Below are 14,659 nucleotides of genomic sequence, written 5' to 3'. Positions count from 1 at the left end.
AACTGGCGAGCTTCTAATAATTAATTTTGCTGGTATCAACAGGTTTTTCTAATTTAAACTTTTTAGAAACTTTTCCTTTACAATAGAGAAAAGTTGTACAGTTTTTCACACAGATGTAGGATTGGTGCATTTTCTCAACAGGGTATTTACAGGAGGTTACATTGACTGTCTAGTTGTATAGATTTGTACAGTCATTTTTTAAAAATTGGTTCTTAGGATGTGGGAAATGCTAGCAAGGCTGCATTTACTGCCCATCCCTAGTTGTCCTGAAAAGGTGCTGGTGAGCCTTCTACTTGAACCATTGGAGTCCTTACGGAGATGGTGCTCCCATAATGCCATCGGGGAATTCTAGGATAGTGACCTAGTAACCTGAAGGAATGACAAAGTATGTCCAAGTCAGGGTGAACTTGAGGCTGATGGTGTTCTCATGACGTTGCTGCTCTTGTTCTTCTCAGGGGGAGGTGCTGTCGAAGTAAGCTTGGGTGAGTTGCTGCAGTCCATCCTGTAAATCATATACACTGCAGCCACAGTGCGCCAGAGGTATAGGGGCTGGATATTGAATCCAGCAAACTGACCTGTCCTGGATGGTGTCCAGCTTCTTGAGTGTCGAGGGAGACTCTGAATTGGTGGTCTCCACTGAAGGTTAAGGGGAGGTGGTTGATCCTTTTCACGTTGGAGATGGTCATTGCCTGGCACTTATGTGACATGAATATTGCCTGCCACTTATGAGCCCATGTTGTCCGCATTGTGTAGGCTGGTATGGGTTAATCCATTATTGGAGTTTTGAACAGAGCTGAACACTATCGAATTGTTAGTGTATCGTCCATTCCTGGTCTTACGACAGAGGGAAGGTCATTAGTGAAGCAGCTGAAAGTGGTTGGGCTGAGCACACTGGCCTGAGGTTATCTTTGCACTCCAGGATGATTCTGGAGTCGTGAGCAGTTTTGGCAGAGGAGATCAGGATCTGATAGTGCTTTATGTGGTCCAGCCAGATCTGGCAATGAATGGCTAAACAAATTGTTTCCCATACAAGTTCAAGTCTATTCTGACCAATGATTTTTACAGGTTTAACATTTTAAAACAGCTTAAAAAGCTTGTTCTTCCACTTTTAAAGATTTAGGTATTTGAACCCCTAAATCTCCCTGTTCCTCTAATCCTTTTAAAGGTTTCCCATTTAGTGTAGATGGACTCTCGCTATCCTTGCTACCAAAATATATCTCCTCACATTTTTCCAAATTAAATTTCATCTGACATTTATCTGCCAAAGCCATTAACCTGTGTCATCCTGAATCCACTTACAGTCATCTTTACAGTTAACCAGACTCCCTATTTTTGTGTCATCTGCAAATTTTGACATTGTGACCCCTACACTCAAGTCCAGCTCATTGATAACTATTGAGAAGAGTACTGGTCTCAACACTGACCCCTGATGGACACCACTGTTTACATCCCACTAGTCCATTAGCCACTCTCTCTGTTTTCTATCTTTTAACCAACTTCCTAACCAATCTGTCACATTCTCTTTAATACCCCGTGTTTAAACTCTATCAACAAACCTGCTATGTGCATTTTATCAAAACCCTTTAAAAATCCATACACACAACATTCACTTCATTTTGTTCAACAATACACTCCATTATTTGCTCAAAAAGCTCTGTTAAAAACTGTCAGACATGAGTTGCCTTTTACAAATCCACATTGGCCGTCCTTAACCCATTTTTTCGATATGAACATTAACTTTATGTTGGATTAAGGCTGTAGTGATGTTAGGTTGGTTGATCTATGGTTACCTGGTTTATCCCTTTCTCCCTTTTTCTGGCACAATTTACGTATCCAAAGATGTTTAGAAGATTGTGCTCAGAGCCTCTGCTATTTCTTCCCTGACTTCTCTAAACTGCATTTTCTGCTTTGAGTTCTACCAATGTTTTTCAGTACTGCTCGCTTACTTGTAGTTGTTCTATTTAATTGCTCTGTATCCTCCACTTGTACCCTTTCATTCCCACAGGCTGTTTGCCAAATCTCCTACTTTTGTTTTGTCAGCAAATTTTGGGATTGTGTCTCGTACCTAACCCTAAATGATCTAACAAAAAGCAAAATACTGCAGATGCTGGAGATATGAAATAAAAATAGAAATTTCTGCAAACACACAGCAGGTCAGGCGGCATCTGTGAAGAGAGGGAGGTAGAATTAACGTTTCAGGTCTATGATCGTTCGTGGACCCAGCACTGAACTCTGGGCTACACCATTTCCAACCTTTCTTCAATCCAAGCAATATCTCATTTACCCTGTCGTCTGTCAACCAACCTTCTATCCATGGTGCTACATTTCTTCTTATAGAATCTGCTATCTCCTCCCTGATTTATTTCAACAGTTTGAGGTTCATGTTAGCAGGGCCCAGTGGCCTATTCACCTTGAGTCCTGGTCATTTTTTTTTTAAACCAATTCCTTTTCTACAGTTAGCTCTAACAATTATTCCATATCCTCCTCTGGTCCACCTACATTCTCACTTTCACCATCATCAGTAAAAAACAATTCAAAATGTAATATCTCCATCATGCCTTCATCCTCCACCAATTAGACACCCTCCTTCACCCCTGAGTGTTGGGCTTTTCACATGATTATAAAAGCCCTTGTTATTTCCTTTCATATTATTTGACAGCTTTTTTTCATATTCCATTTTAGCCCTTCTAATCACCCTTTTCACCTCCCACTGAACTTCCTGTATTCCTCATGATTTTCTTTATTATTGTTAGTTCTAATTTTATCAGGTATTTCTTTTATAGAGGAGAACTTTCAACTTTGGCAGCGGCATAGACTGCCTGTTATACATCCCGTCAATTTTGCTTTCCATTGACTTCAATGTCAGGCAGGGTGTGTAACTGGCAGCTGAGCTCCCACTACCATTTTGCGTCCCTGTCTAAGTTGTAAGTACCACCCATAAGTTTCACTTTAATTTTAATCACACTGTTTACGCACAATACTCTATTCTTTTATACACTCATTTATTTGCACTCTATCCATCTTTAGATTTAAAGAACACCTACCATTGGTCGCCAACCCTTGTCCCCAGTAAAACCCTTACTCTCTCTCACCCTGGTCGTTCACCCTGGTTCAGCTCCCATCTCTGCTCCCTTATGTCCAAGGGACATAGACTTGAACGTTTATAGTGGACAACTAGTTTAGCCATTTCTCTCCGACTCCTGAAGGTAATCAAAAAAGAGTCCCAGGAGATAACAATGACCTTGAGGTACATTACCAAACATCCCACCCACATTTTTTATGCAGTTATATCAGCCTCCTCCAGGAACTTGTCCAGCTCTCTTTTGGACGTTTGGAGTGAATCTGCTCCCACGGCAGCTGAAAAGACAACATATTCAGGCACAATTTCCACTATTCTGGTGCCAATCTACTCCAAATGATGATGTTGTGTATATGGACTTTCAAAAGGTGTTTGATAAAGTGCCACATAATAAGCTTGTCAGCAAAATTGAAGCCCATGGAATAAAAGGGGCAGTGACAGCATGGATACAAAATTGGCTAAGTGATAGGAAACAGAGAGTAGTGGTGAACGGTTGTTTTTCAGACTGGAGGGAGGTGCACAGTGGTGTTCCCCAGGGGTCGGTGCTGGGACCACTGCTTTTTTTGATTTATATTAATGACATGGACTTGGGTGTACAGGGCAAGATTTCAAAATTTGCAGCTGACACAAAACTTGGAAGTGTAGTAAACAGTGAGGAGGATAGTGATAGACTTCAAGAGGACACAGACAGGCTGGAGGAATGGGCGGACACATGGCAGATGAAATTTAACGCAGAGAAATGCGAAGTGGTACATTTTGGCAGGAAGAACGAGGAGAGGCGATATAAACTAGAGGGCACAATTCTAAAGGGGGTGGAAGAACAGAGTGGGTATATGTGCACAAATCATTGAAGGCGGCAGGACAGGTTGAGAAAGCAGTTAAAAAAGCATACAGGATCCTGGGCTTTATAAATAGAGACATAGAGTACAAAAGCAAGGAAATTGTGTTGAACCTTTATAAAACACTGGTTCGGCCACAACTGGAGTATTGTATCCCATTCTCGGCCCCGCACTTTAGGAAGGATGTGAAGTCCTTAGAGAGGGCGCAAAAAAGATTTACTAGCATGGTTCCAGGGATGAGAGACTTCAGTTACCTGGATAGATGGAGAAGCTGGGGTTGTTTTCCTTAGAGCAGAGAATGTTGAGAGGAGATTTGATAGGAGTGTTCAAAGTCACGATGGGTTTAGATAAAGTAAATAAAGAAAAACTGTTCCCATTGGCGAAAGAGTTGAGAACCAGAGGACACAGATTTAAGGTGATTGGCAAAAGAATCAAAAGTGACATGAGGAAAAACTTATTTATGCAGCGAGTGGTTATGATCTGGAATGCCCTGGCTGTAAGAGTGGTGGAGGCAAATTCAACTGTGGCTTTCAAGAAAGAATTGGATAAATATTTGAAAGGAAAAAATTTGCAGGGCTACGGGGAAGAGCGGGGGAATGAGACTAACTGGATTGCTCTTTTAAAGAGCCAGCAAGGGCTTGATGGGCTGAATGGCCGACTTCTATGCTTTTTTTTATTCGTTCATGGGATGTGGGCATCGCTGGCGAGGCCAGCATTTATTGCCCATCCCTAATTGCCCTTGAGAAGATGGTGGTGAGCCGCTTTCTTGAACCGCTGCAGTCCGTGTGGTGACGGTTCTCCCACAGTGCTGTTTGGAAGGGAGTTCCAGGATTTTGACCCAGCGACGATGAAGGAACGGCGATATATTTCCAAGTCGGGATGGTGTGTGACTTGGAGGGGAACATGCAGGTGGTCTTGTTCCCATGCGCCTGCTGCTCTTGTCCTTCTAGGTAGTAGAGGTCGTGGGTTTAGGAGGTGCTGTTGAAGAAGCCATGACGAGTTCCTGCAGTGCATCCTGTGGATGGTACACACTGCAGCCACAGTGCGCCGGTGGTGAAGGGAGTGAATGTTTAGGGTGGTGGATGGGGTGCCAATCAAGCGGGCTGCTTTGTCCTGGATTTTGTCGAGCTTCTTGAGTGTTGTGGGAGCTGCAGTCATCCAGGCAAGTGGAGAGTATTCCATCACACTCCTGACTTGTGCCTTGTAAATGGTGGAAAGGCTTTGGGGAGTCAGGAGGTGAGTCACTCGCCACAGAATACCCAGCCTCTGACCTGCTCCTGTAGTCACAGTATTTATGTGGCTGGTCCAGTTAAGTTTCTGGTCAATGGTGACCCCCAGTGTGTTGATGGTGGGGGATTCGGTGATGGTAATGCCGTTGAATGTCAAGGGGAGATGGTTAGACTCTCTCTTGTTGGAGATGGTCATTGCCTGGCATTTGTTTGGCGCGAATGTTACTTGCCACATATCAGCCCAAGCCTGGATGTTGTCCAGGTCTTGCTGCATGCGGGCTCGGATTGCTTCATTATCTGAGGGGTTGCGAATGGAACTGAACACTGTGCAATCATCAGCGAACATCCCCATTTCTGACCTAATGAAAAAGAGAAGGTCATTGATGAAGCAGCTGAAGATGGTTGGGCCGAGGACACTGCCCTGAGGAACTCCTGCAGCAATGTCCTGGGGCTGAGATGATTGGCCTCCAACAACCACTACCATCTTCCTTTGTGCTCGGTATGACTCCAGCCACTGGTGAGTTTTCCCCCTGATTCCCATTGACTTCAATTTTACTAGGGCTCCTTGGTGCCACACTTGGTCAAATGCTGCCTTGATGTCAAGGGCAGTCACTCTCACCTCACCTCTGGAATTCAGCTCTTTTGTCCATGCTTGGACCAAGGCTGTAATGAGATCTGGAGCCGAGTGATCCTGGCGGAACCCAAACTGAGCATCGATGAGCAGGTTATTGGTGAGTAAGTGCCGCTTGATAGCACTGTCGACGACACCTTCCATCACTTTGCTGATGATTGAGAGTAGACTGATGGGGCGGTAATTGGCCGGATTGGATTTGTCCTGCTTTTTGTGGACAGGACATACCTGGGCAATTTTCCACATTGTCGGGTGGATGCCAGTGTTGTAGCTGTACTGGAACAGCTTGGCTAGAGGCGCGGCTAGTTCTAGAGCGCAAGTCTTCAGCACTACAGCTGGGATGTTGTCGGGGCCCATAGACTTTGCTGTATCCAGTGCACTCAGCCATTTCTTGATATCACGTGGAGTGAATCGAATTGGCTGAAGACTGGCTTCTGTGATGGTGGGGATATCGGGAGGAGGCCGAGATGGATCATCCACTCGGCACTTCTGGCTGAAGATGATTGCAAATGCTTCAGCCTTGTCTTTTGCACTCACGTGCTGGACTCTGCCACCATTGAGGATCCTCCTCCCGTTAATTGTTTAATTGTCCACCACCATTCACAACTGGATGTGGCAGGACTGCAGAGCTTTGATCTGATCCGTTGGTTGTGGAATCGCTTAGCTCTGTCTGTAACATGTTGCTTCCGCTGTTTAGCATGCATGTAGTCCTGAGTTGTAGCTTCACCAGGTTGGCACCTCATTTTTCGGTCCGCCTGGTGCTGCTCCTGGCATGCTCTTCTGCACTCCTCATTGAACCAGGGTTGATCCCCTGGTTTGTGTTTAATGGTAGAGTGAGGAATATGCCAGGCTATGAGGTTACAGATTGTGCTGGAATGCAATTCTGCTGCTGCTGATGGCCCACAGCACCTCATGGATGCCCAGTTTTGAGCTGCTAGATCTGTTCTGAATCTATCCCATTTAGCATGGTGGTAGTGCCACACAACACATTGGATGGTGTCCTCAGTGTGAAGACGGGACTTCATCTCCACGAGGACTGTGCGGTGGTCACTCCTACCAATACTGTCATGGACAGATGCATTTGCGACAGGTGGATTGGTGAGGACGAGGTCAAGTAAGTTTTCCCCTCATGTTGGTTCGCTCACCACCTGCCCCAGGCCCAGTCTGGCAGCTATATCCTTCAGGACTCGGCCAGCTCGGTCAGTAGTGGTGCTGTAACGATTCTATGTTTCCATGATTCTCGGTGAATGATGCTCTGGCAAAAGAAAAACCTCCTGACATCTAACATCGTTCTATGCCTTATAGCTTGTATATCCGCTTGTTGTTCCTAACTTATCAATTCAAATAATCTGTCCGCATGTACACATGTTCTCATAAGAACGTAAGCAATAGGAGCAGGAGGAGACCGTATGGCCCCTCGAGCCTGCTCCACCATTCAGTAAAATCATGGCTGATCTTCAACCTCAACTCCACTTTCCCGCCCGATCCCCATATCCCTTGATTCCCCCAGAGTCTAAACATCTATCCATCTCAGCCTTGAATATACTCAATGACTCAGCATCCACAGCCCTCTGGGGTAAGGAATGCTGAACATTCACAACCCTCTGAGTGAAGAAATTCCTCCTTATCTCAGTCTTAAATGGCCGACCCCTTACCCTGAGACTATGCCCCCTAGTTCTAGACACTCCAGCCTGGGGTAACAACCTCAGCATCTACCCTGTCAAGCCCCCTCATAATCTTATATGTTTCAATGAGATCACCTCTCATTCTTCTAAACTCCAGAGAGTATAGGCCCATTCTACTCAATCCCTCCTCATAGGACAACCCTCTCATCCCAGGAATCAATCTACTGAACCTTTGTTGCGCCACCTCTAAGGCAAGTATATCCTTCCTTAGATAAGGAGACCAAATCTGTACACAGTACTCCAGGTGAGGTTTCACCAAAGCCCTGTACAATTGCAGCAAGACTTCCTTACTCTTGTACTCCAACCCCCTTGCAATAAAGGCCAACATGCCATTTGCTTTCCTAATTGCCTGCTGTACCTGCATGTTAACTTTTTGTGTTTCGTGCACGAGGACACCCAAATCTCTCTCAACACCAACATTTAATAGTTTCTCACCATTTAAAAAATATTCTGTTTTTCTATTCTTCCTACCAAAGTGAATAACCTCACATTTCCCCACATTATACTCCATCTGACACCTTCTTGCCCACTCACTTAACCTGTCTGTATCCCTTTGCAGACTCTTTGTGTCCTCCTCACAGCTTACTTTCCCACCTAGCTTTGTATCGTCAGCAAACTTGGATACATTACACTCGATCCCTTCGTCTAAGTCATTAATATAGATTGTAAATAGCTGAGGCCCAAGCACTGATCCTTGCGCTACCCCACTAGTTACAGCCTGAAAATGACCCGTTAATCCCTACTCTCTGTGTTCTGTCCATTAACCAATCCTCTATCTATGCTAATATATTACCCCCAACCCCATGAGCCCTAACCTTGCGTAACAACCTTTTATGTGGCACCTTATCGAAAACCTTTTGGAAATCCAAATATACTACATCCACTGGTTCCTCTCTATCTACCCTGCTAGTTACATCCTCAAAAAACTCTAATAAATTTGTCAAACACGATTTCCCTTTCATAAAACTATGTTGACTCTGCCTAATCAGATTATGATTTTTTAAGTGCCCTGATACCACTTCCTTAATAATGGATTCCAGCAATTTCCTGACGTCAGACGAACTAGCCTGTAGTTCCCTGTTTTCTCTCTCCCTCTTTTCTTGAATAGCGGGGTTACATTTGCTACCTTCCAATCCACTGGGACCATTCTAGAATCTCGGGAATTTTGGAAGATCACAACCAACTATCTCCGCAGCCTCCTCCTTTAGAACCCTAGGATACAGGCCATCAGGTCCAGGAGATTTATTGACTTTTAATCCCATTAGTTTCTCCAGTACTTTTTCTCTACTGATATTAATTACATTAAGTTCCCCACTCTCATTAGACCCTTGGTTCCTCACTATTTCTGGTATGTTTTTTGTGTCTTCTACTGTGAAGACAGATTCAAAATATTTCTTTCACGCATCTGCCATTTTCATCATTTTAAATACTTCAATCAAGTCTCCCCAAAGTCTACGCTTTGTAAAAGGACCAAGCTACCTGAACCTATTGTGATAGCTAAGGGTTTTAAAACTAGTTATTGATCTAGTAGCTGTCCCTTGAACTTTATCAGAGCCTCTATATCTTCCACCAAGTGAGGGGACTAGAACTGGACACAGTATTCTGCATGGGGCCCAACCAAGGTCTTTTACGAGGACACCATGGTGCTCATTGCTTCATTACAGATTGCCTTAGTATTACCTCCTTGTTATACCCTAATGCTCTCACTGGAATCGTGGATCTTTAGACACTCATGCATTCTAATACTAAGTCTCTTTCCCTCTCAAAAGAACTTAATTCAGAGTCCTGGATGGTGTACACATGCTTGGTATTAGCTCTACCTATTTGCATTACACTACTTTTATCAACATTAAATGTCATCTGCTCGATGCTAGCTCATTCCCCCATAGCATCGAAATGAGATTGTAATTTTTTTTTTGCTCCTCAACCGTTCTGACACCAGCACCGATCTCCGTTACATCCGTGAACCTGCGGGCAGTACCCCCAACCCCTTCCTCCAGATTTTTAATATAAATTATGAAGAGTAACAGCTCTAATACAGATTCTTGCGGGTCTCCACTTGTAACCGGTCTCCACGTGAAGCCACCAGCATTAATGACCGACCTCTGCCTACGAGAACACAACCAATTCCCTATCCAGCCCACGATCTGCCCTCCAATCCCACAGGACTCGATCTTAAAAAGCAGCCTATTGGGAGGCTACGTGTACAAAGTCTACCGGACTACCGCCATCCATCGACCTGGTAACCTCCTTAAAGAATTTACTCAGCTTGGTAAGACATGGCCTTCTTTTCTGGTAGCCACGTTTCACATCCTGAATAACCACTTCTCTGTCAAGTTGGTCGGAGAGAGAATCCTTAATAATCCCTTCCTGTAACTTTCCTACACCTGAGGTGAAGTTAGTGAGCCTTTGGTTCTGACTTGTTGCCCTTTTTGAGTAGGATGATTCCTATCCCTATTCTTTTGAGAATTGTTTTCCTTTAGTCTGTAAAAGTATTCCTGCTTAAATCTGATGAGCCCTTGCACATGGCCAGTAGATAGATATAGAAACAATACAATAACATACAATAATAAAACAACTTAATTTCTGTTTACCAGGTGTGTATGCCCAGTCTCATTGCTCCATACTGATGAGTAAATCCAGTATATTTGGAAAGTGTCATTGTATGGTGGATCCCTCGGATTATTATGAGGTAAAGGACAATTCTGTTTTGGAGAACATTGCAACCTTTTTACTGTCTAATTTTTAGAACCTGAAAGCAGATTTCTCACTGGTGGTGGGGAGATACCACAGCCTGATCACATGTTTGAACTCAAGCCCCATAAATAGTGCTCGACAAGAGGGAACATACAACATGATTTAGTTTTGCACACTATTCAGTCTGTAGTGTACTGAGGACAAGCTAGTAAGTCTGAGACACTGGACCACACCAGTTAGCCTGCTATCACCAGGGCAGTACAGGCGAAGAGACCACATATCATGTTCAGGCACAATTTCCACTATTTTGATTCACTGTATTGTTCAACAGGTCCTTTCAGATTTCATCACTGGATGTGTTCACACACATCTGTGACAGTGCCGGTGAAATATTGAAGATCATGATAGGCTTTTAACTTATCACGTGCCAATGAATATCGGTGGGGATCTGTAAAGGCCGGGCGATCTGCTTCGCCAGATTACCGCCCAGGTGGTGAAGATGAAAATCCACCCCAGGGTGTTGCTATGGGCAAAAGTTTAAATTCTCAGGTGCTACCTCAATGTTTAATATGTAATTTTGTCCTTTTAAAGTAATTTTTTTCATATTAATTAATTGTTTTCCCTTCAGAGATGTAGGTTTGAAACTTGCAATTATGAGAAGAGTGAGGACTTCATGTGTGCTGCCCTTGGAATGTATGCTCGTGCTTGTGCCATAAAAGGCCTGATATTGACAGATTGGAGACATTTTGTGGATGAATGCAGTAAGTGTTCAATGAGGATTGCTCAGTTTCTGGTTTCACAGTTATTAATAGTGTTTAATTAGTATAATCCAAGAACTGCTGTTGAAATTCCTTGAATAGCTCAATAACTGACACATTAAAGGCTGATGTTAAATTGCTCTATCGTTTTGAGATCGGCAGCTGTAGAGTGAGACATTCGGCTGGCAACACCTGTTATACTGGCAGCTGCAAACCACACTCTACCCTTAAAGAGAGATATCTGAAGGTGGGCTTGCATGTGTGTGCACAACTCTGTTCCACAGCACGTCATTTGTAGAGTATTTCTGAGAGATCAGTTGGGAGCTTGCACTCCTTCTAAAAACATTAAAGACTCTGAGGAAGGTTTATAAAGTGGTCTGGAGGTCTCGTGCAATGCCGGAGCACCTTTGAAACCTGACTTTTCACCAGTTTGGAGTTCTACTGCCCATGGTATGGAGCCCAAGTGATGTGAGATGGCCTTCCAAGAGGGTCTGGCTTCAATGCTTTTCTGCAGTCAGACTGGGACCTGACATTTTTGTATCAATGCGCAGCCAAAGCAGTTCCTCATTAACACGAGGCTGTGCGTTTAACAGGACCCTGAAATGCTCCATTAAATAACACTGCCATCTGATGTTTGATCAGGGTATGGAGTTTTCATAATGGATTTCCTGATAAAAAAATATATCGCAAAGAACAAGAATGTTGAGTGTCGTGTAGAAAAACCATTGTAAATCTAAGGGTCACTCTGGAGTGACACATACTGATGTTTTAAAGATGTATAATTACAGTTGTTTTGAATGGGAAGGTGAACTTCACAGTATAATGGCGGTCTCACTTGATTTTTACTTTTAAGAATGATAAGGATGTCTGTGCTTTGTTTGAAAGTCCTCAGGAGTTTATTATATTATTCGAAGGTTATGCTAATAGGGTTTGATGAAGAGGGGCGGGAGGGGGCTCGTGTGGAGCATGAACACCGGCATGGACCAGTTGGGTCGAGGGGCCTGTTTCTGTGCTGTACATTCTATGTAATTCTATGTAATTATAATCCTGAATGAATTTGCTGGACAATAAAGGGGGTGTATTTTCCATGGTGGGGCGGGGAGGAGTTTCCCACTCGTCTGGGGAGCGTCAGAAAATGACAGTGCAACAGCAGCCGAGCTGGAGAACCCCCGCATTCAAGGGAATTTTCTTTTAATTCAGAGCTTACAACTGAAATAATTACAAAATGATCATGTAAGAGATCCAAAAACATTCTGCGCTGTGCCCTACCTGAGAAAGGTTCGTGAACTGTGCTTGATTTTTGCTTTCAGAAATCCCTTGCCCTGGCGGTCAGGTTTTCAGTTATGATTCCAAAGCGTGCAAACGCACCTGCTTTTCACTGTCCAATCCAACCCTCGAATATTCTGAGAGTGGAGTTCCCGTAGACGGCTGCAACTGCCCACCGGATTCTTTCCTTGATGCTACCAGCACATGTGTCAGTGTATCTCGCTGCCCATGTTTTTTGCTCGATGATACAATTATACCTGCTGGCCAGAGTGTTAACTTGTTCAATCAAACTTGGTGAGTTGAATAATGAATAACATTCTCTCTTGTTTGAGAGACAGCCTGTAAAAATGTAATTTTTCTTTACTCATCAACCAAGGACAAAAATAACATTGCCAATAGTGGGCATGTGGGCAAATCGAGGGGGTACTACTCTATATAAATTTATGCCCTGATCTGTTTCACTATTCTCCAAATGTAAGGCTATCTGTGAACTATCACCCCAGTTTCTTTTCCAACATGTTTGATTGGCATTAGTCATTTCATTTGTCAGAAACAATTTGAACTAGCTATTTCTGGTGACATAGGAGGGACGATTTTCATGGCTTTAGCACCTCAGGAATGCCTGTAGGGGAGGCGCCGTGCATCGGAATACTTGGTGCAAACCTGTAACAGCTGGCCCACTGCCCCTGAATGTCCGGTCCTGATTTTAAATGCCCCACAGTGCTGCATGAAAAGCAATCGTTGAAATTCAAATAGCTAGCTCTTGTACATCACAATGATCTGCGACCCAATTTCCTATCACAACGCTGGTTACAGGTCGGTGCGAATTCCCATCATAAAAAGAGCACCCTAGAGAAAAACTAAGAGTATTTTGAGTGCCTTGAGTTCTGCTAGTCCATGATTGCAGAGGTTCAGTTACTGGATACTGTAACTTTACTGTATTTGAATGCAAATACATTTTGGGATAGGGTGTCCTGAGTATTTCGGCTGCCATGAGGAGACCTTACTGTGTGGAATTATGGACGTTCCTTTAAGAATCCCTCTACGCATTTGCTCTCTGAAGGGGGAGAAGAAGGAGGAGGATGAGTATGGAGCTCTGCAAGATGCCCGAGCAGTCAAACAGAGAAGGAGAGTTTTAACTAGGAGGTACCCAGCTGTGTGGGTATAGGGTCCCTGAAGGACTTTCTTGAACTTCAATGAGGAGCAGTGCTCGTGGAATTTCTGTAGGGAAGTTGTTAGGGAGTTGTACCATCTGCTAGGACCTGCAACTCATTCAAGAGCTAACGTTGCACTCTCAATGCCAGGGAAAATTGCAACAGAATTAAGATTCTGTGCCACTGGAGGGTTTCAGGGAACACCAGTGACACAGTATGTATCAGCTAGTCTACGGACCACTGATAGCAGGTAACGGAAGTGTTATTTACCAGGGTGAACCAATATATAGGAATGATAGATGAAACCCTTTTTTGACTTTGTGTTTCTGTGGAAAGGAATACCCCTTACTTGAATACTCCATAAATGTGCAACTTGTCTATCACCACTGACATAAAATAATGCAGATGAATGCCAGGTCCTAGCAGCTCTCGTAGTTCCTTTATCCTCAGGCAGTCTACCATTCCACCATTGTTTGAAGAAGGACAGTGATCGACGGATTAACTACTGGGGGACCTTGGCTACCTACTGTTGCCAAGATGTGGAGATGCCGGTGATGGACTGGGGTGGACAAATGTAAGGAGTCGTACAGCACAACACCAGGTTATAGTCCAACAGCTTTATTTGAAATCACAAGCTTTCCTCCTTCGTCAGGTGAGTGTCACCTGACGAAGGAGCAAAGCTCCGAAAGCTTGTGATTTCAAATAAAGCTGTTGGACTATAACCTGGTGCTGTACGACTCCGTACTGTTGCCATGGCAGATGACACCACTGAGAGCAGTTTCCAATGCATCTGAGCAATGTTATAATGAGCCTCATACATCCATGACAGTATCCTAGAAAACATCTTTGGAATGCTAAAGCAGAGGATTAGGTGTTTGGATCATTACTTAAATGTAACCCTGTGGGAGCTTTCTAGGATCACTGTAGCATGTAGTGTGCAACTTAAGTACAGCAATATACAGGGGCATTCAACTGGATCATCGGGAGGTGGACCATCCTGAAGAGCAAGAGAATTTGCTGTTAAACACCGCCTTCTCCTGCAGAAACATTATATGGGACCCTTCATTTACTGACAGCGGTATATTGAGTCCAAGATCCCCATGTGAGCTGAGTCCTTTCCCTAAGCATGAAGAAGGTGCTTTCTTGAGGTAGCAGATGCTGTTGCACAAGTCTGCTTCCTGCATCAGATTTTCCAGGCCATTATATGCAATCAGTCTATGGAAATAGTCAACAGGGAGACATTCTTAGGTGAACAAGAGATTCTGATGGCTATCACTATTTCATTTAAAAGGAGGACATTGCATTGTGGAAGGAGCTGTGC

This window comes from Heptranchias perlo, chromosome 12 (assembly GCF_035084215.1).
Source record: "Heptranchias perlo isolate sHepPer1 chromosome 12, sHepPer1.hap1, whole genome shotgun sequence".
NCBI classification, from domain to species: domain Eukaryota; kingdom Metazoa; phylum Chordata; class Chondrichthyes; order Hexanchiformes; family Hexanchidae; genus Heptranchias; species Heptranchias perlo.
Note: the sequence above shows the minus strand (reverse complement) of the source record.